The sequence below is a fragment of the Balaenoptera ricei genome, chromosome 8 (genome assembly GCF_028023285.1).
Source record: "Balaenoptera ricei isolate mBalRic1 chromosome 8, mBalRic1.hap2, whole genome shotgun sequence".
Lineage (NCBI taxonomy): Eukaryota > Metazoa > Chordata > Mammalia > Artiodactyla > Balaenopteridae > Balaenoptera > Balaenoptera ricei.
Genome location: NC_082646.1, coordinates 70,081,113 through 70,103,413, shown reverse-complemented (window position 1 = coordinate 70,103,413; position 22,301 = coordinate 70,081,113). Strand labels below are relative to the sequence as shown.

At 44.7% G+C, this 22,301-nt stretch overlaps 1 protein-coding gene across 4 annotated transcripts in view; it reads right to left on the bottom strand.

The window, feature by feature from the left end:
* Positions 1-21,602, bottom strand: part of TEAD1 (TEA domain transcription factor 1) — a 264,165-nt gene extending 242,563 nt beyond the window's left edge. Inside the window, exons 1-2 of one of the 4 annotated variants that reach the window (XM_059931160.1) lie at positions 21,233-21,602; positions 20,503-20,646 (exon numbers count right to left, since the gene is read on the bottom strand). The gene's annotated coding sequence lies outside the window, so the exon portion shown is untranslated. Of the gene's footprint in view, positions 1-1,041; positions 1,110-11,322; positions 11,342-20,502; positions 20,647-21,232 lie in introns of those variants that run through there. The other 3 variants (XM_059931164.1, XM_059931163.1, XM_059931154.1) reach the window with 3 other exon arrangements.
* Between the last annotated feature and the right edge of the window lie 699 nt (positions 21,603-22,301).

Here is a 22,301-nt window from a genome sequence, read left to right as displayed (position 1 = left end):
TTTTCATAAAGTAGACCCAAAGAGTCCATCAGTGGGGGGTCTACTTCACCTAGGGCAACAATCACATTCCTCCCAGATCATGGGCTGCTCTGTGTGGTTGCTAATAAGATAATCTGTTACAGGAGGCTTACAAATCCATTTACATTGATTTTAATTAATGAATCAATCCCTGAGCCTGAACAACTTGGTCCAGAGAGGGTAAGCAATTCAAGATTCAATCTGCACTCCCAGCCTGAAAGCTACATTAAAAAGAAATTAACTCTCAGATCAATGCAGGACAAATAAAAATAATTGGGTTTGTATCTCTTACAACATAAGAAAAAAATCTCTTCCAAGTTTAGACAGTTACTCTTCACACATTAATAAGGGGAATATATTTTCAGTGATTTCCTAATAAACTCACCTAGGACTAACGGGTTTTTTTGGACAAGCCTGAAATCTGGAAAACCAAAGTCAGATATTATGACTCTTAGTCCAACCTCTGAAATGAAGATGAGCCCAATTTTCTCAAAAACTCATCAGAACCTCTCAGCTCAGACTGAAGTTGAATAGAGAGTTACCCAAACACAAAATACAAACAACAAGTAAGAACAAAGTGGCACCCACCAGCCTGGCTGTGCCCTGAATCAGCCAGGCTTCATTAAGAAGGCAGGCAAACTTTTTCATTTGCTTTTACTTTATCCTTTACAAAGGCTGAAATAGAATTTGACCTTTCTGAGCCATCGCTAACTATGAATTGGAAACAAGCTCAGTTTAAAAGACGGCATCAATATGTGACTGCTCATCGGTTCATTTTTCTCTTCTGTTTCCTCATCTTTTTCACAGGGTTTGTCTACCCACTCTATTTTTAGACTCCTATCAGAACTTCCAATGACTCCATGTAAACCTAGTGGAAAAAAGTCTAGTTTCAGTCCCACTTTCTCAAATCCCCCAGCTGGCCAACACCAATTAGCATCGGAGAAGAACATTAGAGTTAATAACTGAAAACGTATCACACTCAATTTTAATTTTTTTTAAGATGGAAAAAGTTCATAAACTCACCAGCAAACCGTAAAGCAGCAGAGAGACACCAGCCTGAGTCTGCCCCCACTTATGAAGGCAAACAAGGGGGGTGCTGCTCATAAAAGAGAATAAATACATACAGGGTGTGGAGACCCATGACTTTGGGAGGCAGCATTTCACGTTTCTCCCTCACTCTTTACAATATTTAATAAAAGAGTTATCAAATTGATTTTGAAGTCAGTAAGACTGGCCTGAAACACTGCAAAAGGAATTAAAAAAAAAAAAAAGACCCTGTACATAAGGAAGTAAACTGCAAGAAAAAGCAAGAGCAAGAGAGCCAGGCCAGAGCTCGGGCGGGCTGGCACTCGTGTGTTTTCCTCTCCCTCCCTCCATCCCTCCCTCCCTCCTTCCCTTTCTTTCTCTCTCTCCCTCCTCTGACATCCCGACTAGGCGAGCAAAACAAAAGAAGTTGATACTTCAGCTATGCATATGGACTCCAGAGCTTTCTGCCCCTAATGTCTGCTTGCATGCCCTCAAGTTTTAGGATTCACTGGACGCTTAACTAAAGCTCCCTGAAACATTTCCTGTGCATTTCTGGGGGCACCTCAGCGGACCCAGCCAGCTGTCTTTTCTGGCTGAGTTGCGCGGGGCAGGGTATGCCAATGCAGCCTGACATTCAGAGCAAGACCACAAATTATAAACAGTTTCAGTAAATTGACTTGAGTGTCTTTGTTCCTCAGACATACATCTTTCTACCACTTACAAAGGCAGGCAGCAGAACCTAACCACCAATGCGACTATAGCCAGGACTGGGAAAGGAAGTTATTGAAGCCTGGATTTCCTGCTTTTGCTTGTAGCCAAGAACTATGAGGCTTGTAGTGGTTTCAGGAACTGACTCATCTAATGATTCATGGATAAGATACTGCTTTTAATACGTTTCTGACCCTAAGACTCAGGAACTTGAAAACCAATCTGAACCTATGCTTCACTCTTATTTGCAAATGACTATTCACAGCAAAATAAACAGGAGGACAATGGTTAATGAAACGATGAAAACATCACACCAAGGGCAGGAAAAGCAGAATGTGGACACCACATTTGAAGCCATGATCAAAAGCCTAATCTGTGGGCTGTGACTTGATAGCATCCAAACTTCCCAAAAGTGAATAACAGGTGGGATGAGGTTTATTTTTAGATATCATTCCCCTAGATGTAAAAATAGATTTAGCACAGCAATATTTTAATTCAGGCGCATCTGGGGTTGTGACTCTAAATACCCAAGATGGAAAGCAGCATGTAGCTCTAAATTTAACTGCTACAGTTGCAAACCAGGGAGAGTTCAGGGTTAGCTGACCAATGAGTAATGGGTAATAAAGGACTCATGGTGGAACTCACTCTCTTAAATCATCCTCTACAGGAAGACTGCAGTTCAGTATTTCCACCCATCCTCTAACCAGTCTTCTCTTTCCCCCCTCCACACACCACACACACACACACACACACACACACACACACACACACACACACACGCACATCAGTCCTGAAAAGCAAAACTCTCTAAAAGTAGAGTCAGAAGCTGGCACCTCTAGCTGCGCTCCGTGACGGCCCCACAGATTCATTCATCATCAAGAAAGCCCACTAGCGAAAAGTTTTCAAGCCTCCCTGGCCCACCAATCCTTGGGTTTTCCCTGCCCCTCCCCCTAGGGGCATTAAGAACAGGACCAGTTTCAGGGGTGGCTTTCAAACCGTTTACAGGTTTCAACACCAGTCCAGTCACACAGAGGGAAGGGGGAAAAGAAGACAAAAATGGCGGGGGTTGGGGGGGGGGAGGGGGGCCATGGGGGATGGAAGAAGCAGTAAGACCAGTTGACCAGGCAAGGCCAAGGTGCAAGGGCTGCCTGACAGGCGCTGCCCAGCTGGGCTCCTCCAACAGATTTACTGACATGACGTCAGTGGCTCCAGTCCAGCTTTTCTTTGGTAGCTTTTACCACTTGCCTCCCCTGTGTTAGGTAGCCACAGGACCATAAAGAAAATTCCCGTTGTGAAACGAGTTTAACCTCGGGGCACAGAGGCCCGCCTGTAAATTATAGGCCTCCTCACCCTCTCTCTGTGCCCCTGGAGGAAGGGGAAGGGAATAAACCCCTACTCTACTGTACTTTCCTTAACACAGAGGAACCATTAAATGAAGCTTACTGCCTTAAAAAAAAAAAGGGGGGGGGGGGCGGCGGTGGGAAGGGGTGTGGTGCGGATATTAAATGAGTATACAAAGTTTCACAGGACAGGATGCTGGTTAATTTCTCAGGGATGTCATGAATGATGATAATTTCAGTACTACTCACTCATTCTGTTGTGAGGCTGTGTTGGCTGGACTGTGAACGCATACGGCTTTGTTTCACCAACAAAACAAAAAAGTATTACTGAAACTGAAACTCCAGGCCTGAATGGAACCTCTGAAGAGAGCACTGTAGATATATTTAAAATGAGATTTTCTTTTGGCCTAAGTGCATATTCTGTGATGCACCAACATGGGCATCAAACAATTTCCAAAAAGCAAAGACAGAAATTACTAAAAATAAGTCTAATAGGAGACTCATTAAACAAAAAACACTCATTTTAGACTTAAAGGCTTACTATTGTATTCCCACAACAGCAGAATAGCTGTGTCCCATCTAGGACTCCAGTGCATAAAGCTGCCTAAAACTACAGAGCCTTAAAATTTTTTAGCTTATAAAAATAATGTATTAGTGATAAATTCTTTAAATGAGTGAGAGATTAAATATATTCTATTTTAAACACTTTAGAAGAGAAAGGTACAAAACTTAATTCAACCAGTATTTATTCAAACACATGTGTGTAAATTGACCCCAACAATATCATCAAAATATAGCTTGCAGTCTGAATGGTTCAGAGTGGTAATAAGATAAGGAATCTCTCACCTTCTGGTTATTTAAACAAGGCGCAGAACAAACCATCAGGGAGACAGAACTGAAAGCAATGATTAAAGTCTTCTGTGAAGCCTAAATTAATGTGAGCTTTGGCCTTCAAGATGAGAGTCAAGCCATGAACTGTCCTGGGGGAATTCTTCAGTTTGGCCTTTTTCGTAAGGGAGAAAAGGACATGACGACAAGCACAAGAGTGGACATGGCAGAAGGAGAGCCAAAGGGGCCAAACATGAGACAAGTGTGCAAGGAAAGTTTTTATCATGGACCAAAAAGTTGACATGATAGGTGGGATCCATTTCTGAGGGGGGCGAGGGGTGTGTGACAGAGACCCTACCCAAGTTGTAGCTCTGAAATAGCATTTCCCACTAAAAGAAACCAAGCTCTGCAGAAATGGTTCATTCTAAATCCAAGAATACAAAACAAGACACAGGATAGCAAGGAAGCTGCTATCAATAAGGGTCACATCAAAAGGACACAGGAGCCAAAACTCCCACTGCCCAAAGATTGTACAATTTGAGCATCAATAAGAAGAGGAAACTACACGGAATCAAAAACATCCAACAATTTTAAATCCACGATTGCATAATGATATTCAAACAAACAAAAGAAACCACATACCTGCCTTTTCTGTACAACTATATGCCAGGTTAACCAAACAATTGATGCCAGAAAGTTTCTATAAGAGTATTTTGGCTAATAAATGAAGTAGGAACGAGAGGACTGGAATATGACCAGTTTACGAAGCCCATATGAAACAACAGATACAGGCAGAGATCATAAATCGGTGGCTAACACACAAAGAAAGAGACAACTGGACACCACGTGCCTCCTGGTGGCTTGCTAGTTATGAAATATTCCTGCCTTAAAAAACAAAAAACATTAAACCTCAAACAGACCAAGCTTCTAGGTCTAAATTCCAATTTATAGGAGATACAGAGGATAGTGGCGCATGATAAACAGCACTAAGAGAATGCAACTGCAAAATCCAGAATGAGCGAAACTGGACAAGAGAAACAGGCTTTTATAAACACATCACCCGCAAGGGGGAATAAAGGAGGGAAGAGAACTTCAAAGAGCTTTAAGAAACAGAACAACCAAAGATAACCTTTGATCTTGTTTGGACCCTGATTTAAACAAACCAACTATGGGAAAACACTGATGAGACAATCAAGGAAAACTAAAGAGCCACTAGATATTTTACATTAAGGAATTATTATTAAAATATTGGCGTGATGATATTAGTTGGTGTTTTTTAAAAAGAGTTATATTTTTAAAATACATACTAAACCTTTACAGATAAAATGGTATGACATCTGTGATTGTTTCAAAATAATCTAGTGGAAAAGGAACCAGGGATTTAGAAGAAACAAGAATGGCCACGGGGTGATGATTGTTGCTAAGTCATGATGGTCCAGGGACGTTCACTGCCCTCTACTATACTGAACTTTTCATAATAAAAATTTTGAAAATCTAAAATAAATAAAAATAAGGCACTGCTCCTGTCCCCCTCCTTCAAAAAGACAGAAAGATGCTAAGAGAAGAGATACTTGGCACTCTAAGTCATGGCTACTGGGTGATGTAATCACAGCCGTAATTATAATCGGCAGATAACATTAATGAGATACTCTGCCAGGCATCGTGCTAACCCTCACTATAACCCATGAGAAAGGCACTACTATGTCCATTTTACAGGTGAGAAACTGGGGTTCAAAAAAAATAAAGAGGTTGCCCAAGGTCAAACAGGTAAGTGGAAGAAATGTATGTAATTCCACAAATTCAAAAATGTAATGAGAATCAGGATGAGTTATGTCTTTTCAAAATAGTTACCGGAAGTGCCGGTAACTCCCTAAGTAAAGAGATCCGATGCTCTCCAATGTGAAAGACAGCAGAACCAAGAAGTGGTGCTTTGCTGATGACCATTTTTGGTGAAACCTAGGAAACTGAAGGGGCAGTCTCTTTAAGATCTCAAAGTGATAAAAGCAGAGGAGAAAGGGTGAAAAAAGCGGACAGCACGTGTGTGTGTCTGTGTGGCTGTGTGTGTGTGAAAATATGAAAGCAAAAGGGAAATTGCCTGAAGAGAGAAAAACAACAGAGCAGGAAATCCAGCAAGAAGGGAAGCTGGAAAAAAGCTTAAAACTAAACCCAAAGGAGGAAGATGGAAAAGCAAATAAATGAGCTCCTGTCAGACTGGTCCATTCTGGTTAGGACAAAACCCTCAGGATCTTGGACAGAGAACCGGAGGACAGAGGAAGCAGGAGACTTCAGAATGGGTTGGGGCAACCAATGGAGAAGCTCACTGTGGGCCATTCGCCATATTCCATCATATTTTACTTATCCTTTTTATTTTCATTTTTCAGATAAGGAGACAGAGGCCCAGAGAGATTAAATAATTTTCCCCAAGACCTCTCAGCCAATAAGCAGAACTGGGACTGGAACCTGGGTCTGAGTTCAAAGCCATGCTTTTATATTTGCTTAATATATATAGCACGAGAGAGATCTACACAACGTTAGGGCAACACCAAAATGGCTAACAGCAGAGGTACCCAAAAGGCACTGGGAAATATATGACAACTCTTAAGAAGGGGGCAAACCAGGACAGGGAAGGAGGGGAAGACAGGAGCACAAGTCCTAGAAACTGGCCATCAGTGCCCCAACCCCTTTTGGCCCAGAGTCAGCAGAATTAGGTGAACAAGAGTAAGACAGTATCAACTATCCCACAACCTTCCACTAAAGACCAACCATGACATCAAAGATGGGTAGCAACCCCATTAGCAATCCCATTTCAAAGTCCCTGCCTGTCTATTTCAGAGACCTGATTATTAAGGGCTCTGAAGAAAGCAGTTAACTTTCTTTTCCCTTCTGCCCCTGCCACTGTCCATCACACATCACTGCCTAAAACATATTTTCCAGCTGGTCACCTGGGTGGGGAGGGGAGAAATTCACCCCATCTCCCTTGTTCCCAAGTACTCCCAAAGGTCATCTACCTAAAAACCCTACCCCCAACATGAAGGCATTTCCATATCCAGGCCTTCAGGGTGGTAGAGGGGGCTAACTTACTCTGCCTGCAGGCCAACAAGAGCACATTCCAAAGGAAAACCAGATAAACTGGCAGGTCCAGTTCCAGGCTTCCAAACCAGATCAGCTTCTTGCCAGAGCCCCCAACACACCTATAGAGCAGTTTAGATCAACCCAGCCCCCAGAGAGCCTCTCATTTTCATATAACCAGTCTGAGAGGTGAGGCGTTCTGGGTCCCCACAGTCTTTGAAGACTGACACCAAAGGGGAGAGGTGAATCTTGCCCCCCCCTCTCAAGAAGATGAACGACTAGGGTGGGGCAGTTCCCCTAGGAAAGGCTTGAGTGGGTCACACCTAACATCTTAGGACCTTAGCCACAGGTTTGTTTTGAAAATAGAGTAAAATGGGCCACCAAGAACACAAAACAAAATAGAGTGTTAAGTAGTCTGCCTTTTCTGCACAAATACACCAAAAGAGGGGAAGTGTACCTTTGTTTCAATGTCACAATCTAAACACCATTCAAATGCCACAGGTGACTTAATATGCAGTCTTTTTTAGCCTGGCAGCCGTGAAGTCACACAGATCTAGGAATTGGCTTCAAATTTTGGTCCCCATTGCACTGGCTGTGTGACCTTGGGCAGGTTACTAAACCTCTCTGAGATTCACTTTCTTCAACCACAAATAAAGCTCTCAGGTTTAAATTAAGGTAATGCTGAAGAATGGGCTTAAGACAGAACCTGGCCTGTCAGCCTTCCTTTCTTATCCAAATTCTCCCAGGGTGGCCTGGGAATTAGCACAACTGAGAGAAGAGTTATGGAATAGACTCAGCAGTACTGCTCCTCCTCCATAAAACCCGCTTTGGGAAGGGAGTGTGGGGTTGTGGACGGGATGACTCAGATTACAACACTGCTCCAGGACCTTTCGGCCTAAGGCTCTCACATTTTCTCTCTTTAATCTAAAGCTCGGCTCAAAAGCAGCCTGGATCATCTTCCCAGAAAGGGAAAGCAAAGATTTTCAAGTGACTTGCCCAAGGTCACAGGGAGAGCCAAGACCAAGGGCTATCCAACCCACACAGCTGGAAGTGGAGGGACCAAGATCCCAGCCCTGGGAAGACCCTCAAATGCCTTCTCCCAGTGAACCACCCCAACAAGGAAACAGTTCTCCCAATTCTCAACAGCAAAGGCCAGAAGCCATTCTTTCAAACTGAACACCTGCCCAGGTTACTGCCTAAAGCACATGATAAAATAACTAAATGAATAGTGTTGTTAAAAGAATCACCTGGAATTGAGCAGTGTCATTACAATTATTTTTGGTTTTAGGCAAAGTACTACAATTTCTTAAAAATTTCTAAGATTCCACTCCATTTTCCCTCTGTATCCACAGGTTCCAAATCCGCATTCAACCAACCTCGAATCGAAAATATTTTAGAAAAAAAAAAAAAATCCCAGGAAGTTCAAAAAAAACAAAACTTGAATACGCCACAAGCTGGTAACTATTTACATTTAGTGTTTACACCATATTTACAACTATTCACATGGCATTTACATTGTATTAGATATTATAAGTAATCTATACAGATAATTTAAAGTATACTGGAGGATGTGTGTAGGTTACATACAAATACTACACCGTTTACATAAGGGACTTGAGCATCCGAGGATTTTGGTATCTGCAGAGGTCCTGGAACCAATCCCCTGTGGATACCTGGTCCAATGTATTTCCGCACATCACAGGACATCATTACAGTCTCCCAAACAACAAAGATAAGCAAGTTTGAAACTAAGAACGTCAAGAGCGCCAAGACTACAGGTTTTAAAATCTGTAATCCGAAATCCCCAAATTTTACACAGTACAAAGCTTTCAGAATTCCACTGGGAAAAACTTCCAAATTGAACTTTGCAAGTCCCAAAGGAAATGAACCAGTGCTGAATCATTCCCATGAATGATGAGACATTGTTTTTTTAATTCGTTATGAACTGATCCACAGAATAGCAGAGGGTTTGAAACAATTTGGTTGAAACTAGCACAGGTTTATAGGAAAAGTTGTTCTCTGAAACTCCTCTCTATTGAAGCTCAGAAACAGCCTGGGACGCTCCAAGAATAACACTGTTATGAGCTCAATATCAGGGCACCTCAAAAGTCTCCTGCTTGAGATTTTTCTCTCTATTCTGCTTAATTAAAAGGAGTCAGCCAGTTTCCTCAACAGTTCCTATTCGTAGGATGACCATATCACTTATCTTGCAAACTGGGACATTTTGACAGTAAAAGAGGGCGCGGCGCGATTAAGGGCTGCGCCACAAGCAGCCCAAACCAGGACTGCACCAGGCCAGAAGTTACACAGCCACAAGGAATGGTAGAGAACAATCCTTTAGAAATACAAGTGGATAAAAACTACCACAAACAGTTATTATGAGGAAGACAGTGCGCATCTGGTAGGAGGACCCAGCGATAAATTAAAAGTTAAAATTAAGAAAAAAATGGGCAGGGGGGAGGGAGACGCAAGAGGGAGGGGATATGGGGATATATGTATATGTATAGCTGATTCACATTGTTATACAGCAGAAACTAACATACCATTGTGAAGCAATTATACTCCAATAAAGATGTTTAAAAAAAAGAAAAAAGAAGGAAATGGGCAGAGTAGAACCTGAAATTCGAGGTATAAATTAACCTATGCTGGGTTCAACTTTTCCCCATCTTAAATCAACTTAAATCAGATTCGATACTTAACTTGTGGCCTCACGTGCCTTCCAGGTCTCTCTCCCTCGTGATCTCCTAGTTTATTTATCTTTTATGATTTAGTTCACAGGCTGTTTAAACTGTAAGCCATACGGGCAGTTAACATGGTCAACGTTTATCATTAAGGAGAAAGTCATCCCACATTACTGAAGTTATTCTTTCTTAAGTAAAAAACCTTCCACTGTAGATACTTCTAATGGATACCTTTAGGCTCCGCACTAAAACCAGTCAACTAGCAGAGATGTAAACTCTTATTACTAGGTCACTGCTCTGAATATCAATCTTAAATCACTTGGCCAGCAAAACAAATGTACTCACCGTGTGAGGAGTGCTGGGAGTACCGTGCTTCATCTTTTTCTATGAGATATAATTCACATACCCTTTTAAAAGTATAATTCAGTGACTTTTAGTAGATTCACAGGTTGTAAACCATTTTTTTTTAAATCTACCTTTCTCCCCTCTTCAACTATCAGTCTGCCTGCCTCTAAAAGCCTTTATTTCCCAACTAGTCTACTCCCCTCTCTTAACAATTTTTAACCTCAATTTTTAATTTAAACTAGGAAACCAGATTAACACACAGTTCTATATACCCTGGTTAAGAAGACGTGAGCAAAAATGCAGGTGTTCCTCAGCCCAGGCTCACACAAAGCAGTCTTAACTGCTCAAACCAGTCACTGGGAGTGGCCCCGCTCTGAAAACACGGGGACATGGACACACCCTGAAGCGTTCCTGGGTGTCAAGTGGGGCAAGACCAGCTTAGGGCCTCTGGCTTTGAAAACACAGGTTTCTACCCACCAGCTTCCAGAAAGGATTCAGCTCATCTACCCAGGAAGTACCTCAGTACTAACCCAACTTAAGACACTCATCTTGGACTAACAAACATTCTCTTAAAATATGCAAATACACTGGCAGAGAGATGGTCTGCCATTCACACTGAGTGTGAATTATATTTAAGGCCCAGAGAAAGGAATCTGATGAGAGGGGCAGAGATTTAACTCCAGAGCTTGGAGTACTTGGAGGAACAGGATAAGTCTGACAGCAGTCACACCTGCAGCTCTAGCCTACTGAGCTAGCTCTTATCTACATATTATCACAGCCCTTCAAAGTGGGTAACACACCAGCCCATTTTCCAGATGAGGAAACTAAGGGCACAGAGAAGTTAAGCAGCCTGCCTCTAAACAGGTTAAGAGGTGCGATTAGGCCAGCAAAGGTAGGGGGAGGTACCTCTCTGCCTCTTGTTCTCTCACACCCAGAGTTGATGCCCTCAGAACTCCAGCAGGGATTCCTCAATAATGGCTTTACCAACAGGTCCAGGGCCTTGAGCATAGCTTCTCTATGAAAAGATGAGTTCCATACAACCACCTTGGAAAAGAACTTTCAGAACCCAATCCCAAAGCTGGGAGAGTGGCTTCCAAGCAAGAACCTAAGGAAGACATTTCCTTTCGAGAGGATATAGGTGCACCATGCTACCCATCTTCGGAAGCATTCCCATTTAACTGGTACTACCATTTGGCACGGAATGACCTCAGATATTGCGTATTTACGGATGGATTTCCTCTACTTTATGAATCAGGGAAGCGTGGTTCAAAGAGATAAATGGTCTAGGACTTTATGGGATGCCTCACCTCTCCTGGATTTCATCATTTGCCTGAGACCATAAGTCTGGCTCTTCTTAGCAACTGCTTCAGCCTCGGGTGTTCTTCGAGAGTCAACGTCCAGGCTGACCTGGCAGGAAATCCAGGGAGACCTGGTGTACAAGACAGCACATGAAGCTGCTGTGTGCTGAGCATGTATTATGTGTCGGGCACACAGGAGGCATTCTATTAAAATGTACAGATGGGGTCACCGAGGCTCAGAGAGGAAGTAATTTGTCCAAGGGTACAGAACAAGTGTGGCTGAGCCAAGAGTCTCACTGAGGTGTGTCCGACTCCAAACCTGTGCTTTTAAACCTACGTTATTATCCTGCCTTTTTCCAAACCAGAATCAGGAAGCTTCCAGCTCCCCACAACCAGTCCCCTCCCTCCCTTTTGCTTCTTTCATTAACTGTTCATAGCCAAGTTTTAGATCTATACCGGCTCACGACTGGCAATGAAACTTCTTTATTAGTATTTTAGGGTTGAGTTCATTACTCTGGAGAGTATTTCGGGGATGGGGGAGATGTTTGTTTATTTAACAACTTAGTCCCACTCTAATCCCAAAACGGCATCTGGCAAAAATAATAAAATTTAAAAAAACCACTTTCCCTTCAAGGCCCAATTCCAACATCACTTCCTCTACAAAGGTGTCCTTAGTCCCCACCACTGGGCAACACAACTCTTTGGATATATCATGAGCACCTACCACACTGGATTTTTTTTTTTCCCTTTATTCTGATATTACCTAAGAAAATGTATGTTCCTGAAAACTACAAATGTGTAAAAATGAAAGCCCCTCCCCTTCCCAATCCACTCCCTCAAAGCAACTCGTCAATGATGTATAATCTCCCAGATCCTTTTGGAAAGAGATGCAAACAAGTTTCATCAACATTTCATCAACTCTAAGACACCAGTGATTGTTAAATGCAGTAGGATTTTATTTCTAAGAAATACTGTTGAGAAACACATTGCCAGAGCACGGCCTTATCACTTAGAAACTGTATTTTATAAATATTGAAACTTTATCATATGGCAATCTTATGCAGATATAAAAAGGAAACTATATAAGCAAACAAAATTGGGTAAGATACACTAAAACAACTTCTCAGAGAGATCAATATCCATGCTTTTCCACACAGTACTGCCCTCTGTGTCAATAAGAGCACTGGCGACATCAAATACATTCTTAGGAACGCTTGGCGACTGACTCTGGAATTTTCTTCCTCTCCACTGCATTTGTTCTGCAGGCTGTGATGAGTGTACGCAACCGCAACATGGGTCATGACCACCACCTGGCCAGCCATGATTGCAGGACACATCCTAATTTCGAAATGTTCAAATGTGGGGGAAAAAAACTGCACCTTGGAACTCATGAAATATGAAAAACACAGCTTCCCCACCGGATTGTGATGATCTCTTTAATCTCTTCACACGCCTGTTTCCCTTGCTAAATTGGAAACTCTGCAGGGGTGTTTTACTGATGGCCATTCATTGACCACCCTTGGCTGATCACCAAATCCCTGGCACACAGGAACCCCTGCAAATGTTTCAATGTAACAGTTCTATGCAAAACTGGGAACCCCTAGATTTCAAAGTGCCTAAGGTGGAAGGAAGACAGAAGAAAGGAAAGAATAAAAAGCCGAGTATGGTTTATCAGCAGCAAAACCATGCTCATCTCTGGGATGCTGTCACGATCACCCTTCCTATGCCCTCACTCTGCAATATCAAGGTGCACCACATGAGACCCTCTGTGAAGATCCCCACTACTCAAAAATGAAAACTATCTCTGTAAACAGCCAGGCAGGAATTAGTCCTCAAACCCCTTGCCAGGGAGCCTGAGGCTCACCTCCATAATCACATCTGGAAACAACTGCTACCTTCCCAAGGGGAAACAGATGTGTGCTGAGCACGGAGAAGGCGGTTCTGCTCATTGTATTGCTTCTCCTGCGCATTTTTGTGTAGCCGTATCTTTAAAACCAACCAAAAAGATCTTAGTGAATTCCATAGAGATTCAGTATATGCTCCTAGGTACATCACCTCACAGATACAGGAAAAATCCCATTTAGAGTTAGGAGGCAAATTTAGCCTGATTCCATCTGAGGATAAAAGTTAGAATACCTAGCGTAATAATTCCCAATCAGAGGTGGACACCACTCTGGGGTCTCTTAGAAATACAGAAACACTGCACCTATCCCAGCCCTCCTAAGGCTCCAGGGCTGATACCCAGTCTGTGGAAAGCTCCATGGAGGCTGTGATGCACACGCTCAGGCGGGAATCACTGGTGAGCCAGAGACTCCCTAGGACAGGCGTGGAAAGAGGCTGCCCTGGGTCTGAGTCAGAACCATCCTGCACTAGCCACGTAAACAGATCTGTGCAGCAAGAATTAGAAACCCCAAACTCAAAAGGTGGGAGGCCTGGAAAGGAGACTGAGAGTGTGCAGAGAGGCTGGGTGGGGAAAGGGACAGACAGTCTTACCCTGGCTTCCCCAGTGCCTGGCACACATCAGGGACACAAATGTTTGCTGAATGAGATTCACATGGCTGATAAGCACATGGGCATGCACATCATGAAATTTCCACTAATCCACCTACTATGTGCAGAATCCCTGAAATGGTCCTAGCAACTCAAGGCAGGAGTCCCCCGGTCGATTCACCAGTGGCAGAGATTTTAGTTTTGCTTCAGCTTCACTGAACATCTGAGTAGAGATGTTCTAGAAGCATTTCCCTCTTTAAGAATTCCTAGTCATAAAGGAAGCTGCTTTTTGCCTCCGAATCACAGATAATACTTCCTCTGATTTTCAGTTACATAGATATTAATCATTTTTGCACTTGATGAAAGGTGGAAGAAAATTAGGGAGGTATTTTTAATGCACAACAAAACTAGAAACATTTTGTCAAAATAAGAACCATATTGGTCTTATCCTCCCAGTATTTAGAACAAAAGCAAATTTTGAATTATGGGAATTTCTTGGCTCTGCCAGTATGAAACGCTATTAAATAGCTTGTTTTCTGTTTTTCTGTCAATGGAAATACCTGATGAGGTCTTCTAAGCATTCCAGATTTCAAGACGGGGTTGAAGGTTCCCTCAGCTGATGTAGCTCTTTCTAACTCTTACCAACCACCATTGTCTCCCAAAAGCTTAGAAATGAAAAGGCAGCGAAGGAGAAAGGGCTGAAAGAGATTCCACCAAAGGAAGCATAGGCTCACAGAGGTTTCAATGGTTTCGGAATCAGCCCCCAAGATACCCCCAGCCACGGTGATGGGTGATCTGAAAATGAAGCATATCAAAATGCTATTGATGAGCTAAATTACCAGACAGCTTATCTGAGGCCCACATCCGCCATATGGTGCCCCAACTTCTGCCGCCTGTTGCTGCCACAACAATAGGCACGCCTACCCAGAAAGCACCATCGGACAGAAACCCAGCAGCAGCGGCATGTGGGGCGGCTACTGTGTTTACATTTTATTTTGTGCTATTAGCTGTGAGCCTCCCCCTATCCCAGGAGTGACTTGAAACACACACACATTCAATGTCAAAGACCTGTGTTACCTGCAGGACACATGCGAGCACGCCACATGTGCGCACGTGTGTGGGTATACATCAGGTGAACAGAGAGAAAACCAGATGTCAACTTCAGAAACGGAGCTGTCTGGTGGGGGGGAGGGAGAGCCAGGCCAGCTCCCAGCTAGAGCTGCAAGCAGACAATGCGCTTTTCTCAAAACACTCGGGCAGGCGGGCCTCGGGGAGTGGCTATTTAAAACACTTGGCTCCTTTTATTTCACCACCAGGGAAGTGAATTCGACTCTTAAGTGCCAGAGCAAATGAAGTCATTTGGTTTCCGCGGGCAGAAGTCTGCATTTTAGCAGAAGTCAGACTGGACGAAAGTCGGAAGGTCCAGCTGAAGATGTTCTTTCTTCCAATTAAAACTGATTCCACAGAGGATTTGGCGCCTGGGCTTCATTAACTTTTTCTTTTTCTTTTTTTTTTTTGAAAAAACACTAAGGTCATAGAAAATGTAAAGGACACTGGAATGAATGCTGTCAAAGATGACTCCCTTTACAAAATGCCATTAAGTATGACCACATAAGGATATCACCTTCTGAAGTCTTGGGTGGTATAAAAGATTAACAGTGATTTTTGGCAAATGAATTCATAAGATTTCTGCATTTCTTTCTTTCTACTCTCTCAAAACAGGTTCCTATCTTTGCAGAGATTATATCATTGATGGTAACAGAATATCTATTTAGTTTACTATCAGGGAAAAGACACTGGTTTTCAAAGAGAACTCAACAACACATAGCATCTGGTTATGAAAAAAAGCACAAGATGCAGGTTTGGATACAGTACAAAGCAAAAAAAAAAAGCCTCTTTCCTAATATTCAGATCTAATTAACTATTACAGAAAGCCACTCATTTCATCCCCCCAATTAACCACACCTAAGCAGACAACATTCTTGGATGAACTTTTCAAATTTTCTTAAACATTCTCAGTTAAAATAAAAAAAAAAAAAAAAAACCTCCTTTCAAGTTAAATTGAGATTGCACTTGAACTCCATCCAAGAGCGGAGCTGAACTGAATTATGATAATTAGAAAGCTGTGCTTATAAAAAAGCAGCACAGTTCATGCATTTTTTTTAAAAGTTCATGCCAGAGAATATAAGTTCAATATGTTCTCACATAATTAACATTTCCCACCATTAACAGCAGTTTTTCAGTTTATATGTAAAAACAACAGCACTCGCCATTGTTGTATCTACCCCCGCCAATAATGTTTCAGTCACTTTACACGTACATCTAAACCTGTCAGATGCCTCAAAGCAACCAGAATTTCCCAATGGAGACAATGGTGGTGCTTAACTTGTTCATCAATAAACTGGCTTTTTCTTTTAAACCCCTTTTCCAATGCTGGGCCCTGCTCCTCATACTAAAACCATTAATGAAATCCTAGGACACAGCCTTAAAAACTAATGTGAAAAGGGCAGGAAGCATTGCATCAGGATAGTTAATACCGGGGGGGGGGGGGGGGGGGGGGGGGTTAGTGGCAATACAGCCAGGATAGAGCCTTCCTCCCTGGGCCTGCCACAAAAGTAGACAAGACGGCCTCTTAGGAACTCCCCCCACCCCTTATCCAATCAGAAGAGAGACCAGTGGTTTCACAGTTAGCCAGGCAGGACTCCCAGACTATGGAAAGTATTTTCAGAGAATCCTCCCAACCATGCAAAAAGCCAGTGGACAAAAGGAGAACTTAAGAGCTGAAAGCGACCCACCCAGTAAGAAACACTCCTGAAAATCCATTTGCTTTGACTAAAATAAATACACATTTCAAAATTCTCTTATGCTGCACCACTACAAAGCCCGAATGTATCTGAAGAAATGGTTGGATTTCCACTGTGAGTTCAAACAAGGGAGAGTGTCGAGGAAGCTTATGATGACAATCTTACACATTGAAAACTCTCAACTGCCCACAGCTTTGAAACAAATTATAAAAACCCATGCAGGAACACTCCAAATGGGCTTCCCTGGTGGCACAGTGGTTAAGAATCCACAGGACAATGCAGGGGACATGGGTTCAAGCCCTGGTCCAGGAAGATCCCACGTGCCGTGGAGCAACTAAGCCCGTGTGCCAAAACTACTGAGCCTGCGCTCTAGAGCCAATGAGCCACAACTACTGAGCCCACGTGCTGCAACTACTGAGCCCGCGCGCCTGGAGCCCGTGCTCCGCAACAAGAGTAGCCACTGCAATGAGAAGCCCGCGCACCGCAACGGAGAGTAGCCCCGCTCCCCGCAACTAGAGAAAGCCCGCGCGCAGCAACAAAGACCCAACACAGCCAAAAAATAAATAAAAACAAAAACAAAACAAAACACTCCAAGTATTTAGATCCAAATATTCTAGCATCCCACAAACTACCCCAGAAGAGGGAAGGCCCCAAACTTCCCTGATTTCAGTATTCAGTAATTGCGATACAAGGGGGTTGAAATTTGTATTTGTCAAAAAGCCCAACCCTGAAACATCAAGTGCTTAGGATGGACCTGAATTACTTGATTTTATCACCTTCGTGAACAAGAAAATAAAATATATCACTGATACTGTTCAAACATGACTTGGGATCTAACTTAAACACCACAGTGTAATCTGTGGCTTCTACAGATAAAATAAGAAAAAGCGCCACGCAGCTGTAAGAGATTACTCCAGTCATCGGTCAGTCCCCAATAGCCCAGCAGCACAGCCTGAGTCTGTCAAAGCTTACAATATACTTTTCTTGCCGAGTTCAGAAGTAGGCCATTAGCGCTCTGCAGTTCCAGTCTCTGAACTCGCAAGAGGAAGCTGTAATGCCCGCATTTATCAACAGAAAGGTGGGCTCTGATTTCCTTGCAGTTCTACAGAGAAAGCTGGACACTTGCTCGGGCCAGTATTCTTCTGTCTTTGGAAAAAACCCAAAAAGTTTTATCACTAAACAGATCCAACTTCTAAGCACAGCTTTCAATCCACAATATTTTTTCTCTCCTTTCGCAATCTCTTTATTGGAAACAAGATAAAATGCCTAAAATACAAGCTTAAAAGTGTTATCTACCTACTGTCTGTATGTGAGCACGGTCATTTTACATACATGGGATCATACACACAGTTATTTGCACCAACCTTTTGAGTGATAAGACACTACAATTATCATTTGCAGGCAGTATAATTATGCTCACAATTAACACATAATAACACAAGAGATTAGAGAGAAGAGTAACCCCACAGGTGCACAAACTCTTGTCCCACCGCCATGTATGACAGGTCAATCCATTTCAGAAGCAAGAAACCTTAAAATATTGTTAACGGCACAGCTCATTCCTCCAAAGGCCTATCTAACGTTTGGGATCTACATTCTCGAACTGTCGCCGTTACACATTTTTCTACTGAAAATGTGACAACAAATATGATCTAGATCCCCATGTCAACACAAGTATATTCCACCAAATTTTCCCATTAAGAAATGCCCTCTTATACTTGCTGTCCTGTATTGTCAGAGCCAGCAAAATTCAAAATTGTTTATAAATGACTGAAACTCAAGCAGCAAAAAACCCGAATATTTTTTTCCGTATGACTTGCTTGTCCTTTTTCCAAAAAAAAAGTGGGGGGTACCAGTGCCCAAAGTGAGTATGTGAATATAGAATTCTTTCTATAGAAAGCAAAAGAGGGGGAGGGGCAGAGAAGAAGAAAGGAGGAAGCTGACTTTCCCCAGACTGCCCCCCAACCCCCTACCACCAGCAGCCCTTACATATAATTAATTTGCTGCTGGGGCCTAGGCACACACTGCACCACAATGCCAGGAAGCACCTCTTGGTGAGAAATTCAGTTCAGTCTGGCTCAAACTAAGTTAGCGTGTCCTCCTTCTTTAAATTAAATTTCATTAAGTATATGCCATGGTGAGTCCTGGTTTATGTTTTGGGAAAAGAAGAAGAAAAAAATCCTCCAATAATCTCTCTCAGGCATGTTTCCTGGATGGAGTTCTATTTGTTACTTTATAAAACATCACATAGAGGAGGAATCTACACAAAAATTCTTTCCTTTAATAGTTTTTTACTCTTACTGTCAAGGCAAAGTGTCGCACTGGTTTTATTTCAAACTTGTAAAAAGAGAGAGAGAAAGAGGAAGAAAAGAGAGAAAGAAAGAAAGAAAGAAGGAAAGAGAGAGAAGGGAGGAAGGAAGGAAGGAAGGAAAGGTAGTCTGATATTCTCCTAAAACTACAAATCAAATAATACTTAATCATTAACGTAAAAATAAAATGGTCTACATGGGCATTTTTATACCATCGGCAAGAACCAGTAATGGATGCAGCTTATCAGCTCATTCTTTTACACCAACAACAAATAAAAGAACTGTAAACTCTGTTTAAAACCTGAAACCTGAGAGTCCAACACAGAATTGCACATAGAAAGAAATACTAAACAAAAATATCTGTGACCATTTATGGGAATAGTGAGATTAGAAAAATAAGCCTTTCCCCTAAAAAACAATCAACAATTCAAAACCTCACTGTTGACAAAGGTTCAACTAATCCATTTGTCTTTCCTGAGTCACTTTGTAATTGATTCTACTATTTCCATCTAAAAAGGAAAGATTCTTACCAAAGTTGGATCTAAGTCTGGCCCTTACAAGCATTCAGATGTACTTGGGGCTCAAAGATCCTGCTATTTACAGAAGGGCACAAACCCAATAGTGAAAGGGTGAAGCACTTGGCACAGCCTGAGGTCTGTTCCCCAAACCACCCCACAGTACCCTGGCAGACAAGCCCCCATGCATAAAACACCAGCCAAAATTCACTGCAAGCTTTAGAGAACAGAGCCCACTCCCTGCTCGGACAACGCAGCAGGATCACTTCCTCCTGAAGGGATCTGTCTATTCAGGTAACCACCTGCAGGCACCCAGCACACCCCAAGCATCAGACCACCTAAACTTCCAGAAACAATCAAGGCAAAGGGTAGGGAGGAAGAAACACGTGGTTGTCCAGAACTGACAGTGTTCTACTCATTTGCAATATCTGTAGCATTTTTAATACATATATTTTTTAAACTATAATATTTTGAAATCTGATACGTTTTGCAGACCTTTCTGTGCCAGGACCTGGGCTTCCTCCAAAGCACTGTTTTTAAAACACGGCCTTTTTACATTACCCGCTCCTGGAACATCATCTGTCTCTAAGTTTCCAGTGCTTACTGAGGTCAATTTTCATTTCTGCAAATCACAGGCAGCCACTTGCTTCTGAGAAGTTAACAAGCCTCCTGAGAAATGCTGGTGGCTGGTATTTCATTGTTTCATAAATATTTTTATACAGTGACATTCAACTTTAAATAAATCTTTAAAAAGACAATTAAAAAGCAAAGAAAATTATCTGGATTTTATTTATTTTCGTGGGAGAAAAAGAAGGGAGGTGTGAGCCCCTCCATTGTTTTCAACTCATTTAAAATGTTGCTTCGGTTTAAAAAAAAAATAAAAAACACATTAAAAGAAAAAGAAAAAAGGAAACTCATATAAGTTGAACTTTCTTTAAAGCGGGCCTCTGGACTTTAGAACAAAACAAATGTTGCTGCTACGAACAAAGAGCAGAAATGCACCCTGATTTTCTCCCCTCCTGGGGATCATTTCTCTTCCAATAAACAAACGAATCCCCCAGTATTTCCTACCGAAGGGAAGTTTTCCAGGGAGAGTCTCCTCCAGGGTTTGGTGGTAACTGCGACTCAGTCTTTTTTGGACACAATGTTTCTGCTGACTCCTGAAAATTTTCCACTTGAATGTGCAATGAGGCAGCGGCGGCGGCAGCAACAGTCCTGGAGAAGCGGCAAAGACGACCGTGCCTCCTTTCATCTTTGAGAAGAAGGAGCGAAACCCCGCCAGCAGCACAAGTCGGCGCAGCCCCCAGGCCGGCCTCGGGGGGCCCAAGCGCCTGGGGAGGCGCGGTGGGGTGATCGGGCCGGCTTCGGGCTCCCTGGAGGCGCCGGCGGCTCTCCCCGCCCGCGCTCGCTCCTAACTTCTGACTTCCCCGGGAAAAACGTGGAAACTGCCCGAGGGTGTGTGCGTGTGCGCGCGGGCAGGCAGACGGGCGCGAGAGGGGGGCGCGGGGGGCGCGGCCGGCCTGGCGCCTCCAGGGCCGCCTGTTGCCGCGCGGGCTCCGCAGCGCGCGGCCCAACTTGGCGTCCCGGCAACTCCCGCGGCGGCGCCCGGCCGCTCACCTTGAAGGGGCGCGGGGAGGCGGGCGCAGGGGCCCGGCCCCGGCCCTCCGCGTGCCCGCCCGCCCGCCGCACACAAAGCAGAGTCCGGAGAGAGAGAGCGGCCCGTGCCGGACGCCGCGGGCCCCCAGCCCCCGGCGCCCCGCGCGCCCCCCGCACCCAACATCAGCCCCGCGCGCCAACTTACCTCGGCGAAGGGAGCTGCCGCAGCGCCCGGCGAGTCCGAGGCAAACTTCGGCGCCGCTTCCCCCGCCTTCAGCTCGGAGCCCGGCTCCCGGTCCCCGGGCTGGGCCACCCCCCCCCCCGCCTAGCACCGCTCCTGCCCCGGGGCCGGCTGGACGTACTGGGCTGCTGCCCGCGGCTCCGGGCAAAGGTGGACGGGGTGGGGGGGCTTCACTGCATGGCCTGTCCCCGGACGCGGCCGCCCCGAGCCCGGGCCCCGCCGCGCGGACTGGCCCGCAGGGTGGAAGCGAGTCTGCAAAGTGCTTGGTGGGCGCCCGCGGCGGGCGGCGGGGCCGCGGCGGCGGCTGCAGAGGCTCGGCTCGGCTCGGGCGGCGCGGCACGGCGCGAGCGATGCTAAGAATGTTCGGAATGAGGACAGGAATGAAATGAACGCCAGGACCGAACTCGCTCCGGAGGGGTGGGGCCTCGGTGACGTCATGCGGCCGGCCGCCCGGGGCCGGGGGCGGGGCCTGCCGCCGCCGGTGACGTCATGGGGATTCGGGGCGGGGCCGGCTCGGCCGCCTAGCCGTTGGGGCGCGCGCGGGCTCCCTCAGGAGGGGCGGCGGGGCGGAGTCTCGCGCCCACGGGGGAGCGGGGAGCGCGCGGGAGCCGCCCTGCCCCTTCCCGGCGCGGGCTCCGGGCTTTGTCCTTAGCTGGGCGGGGCGGACCGGGGGGAGGGCGCCTCGGAGGAGCCTACGCGGCGCGGAGAACTCTGGAATCCTGGGTTCCTGCCTTGGGGCGGGCGCCGAGGCCGGAGATGCGCGCGCCGCTCCTGCCCTGCCTCAGTTTCCCTGTCCCGGGACGCGGAAGCTCGGGCGGCCGCTTGGAGCGCTCCTGGACTCGGCGGAAGTCTGCAAGTGTGGGGAAGAGAAGTTTCTCTTCTGGAAATTCACGTAGTTGTTCACAAGCGCGGTGGACGCCTTCCCGGGGCCGGATTCCCAGCCTGCCATGTCTTCCCCTCTTTTTCAGTTTATAAAAAGTTCAGGGCTCTCATTCAAGTCGAAGTCAGCCCTACTGTTGGAAAGGGAAACCTT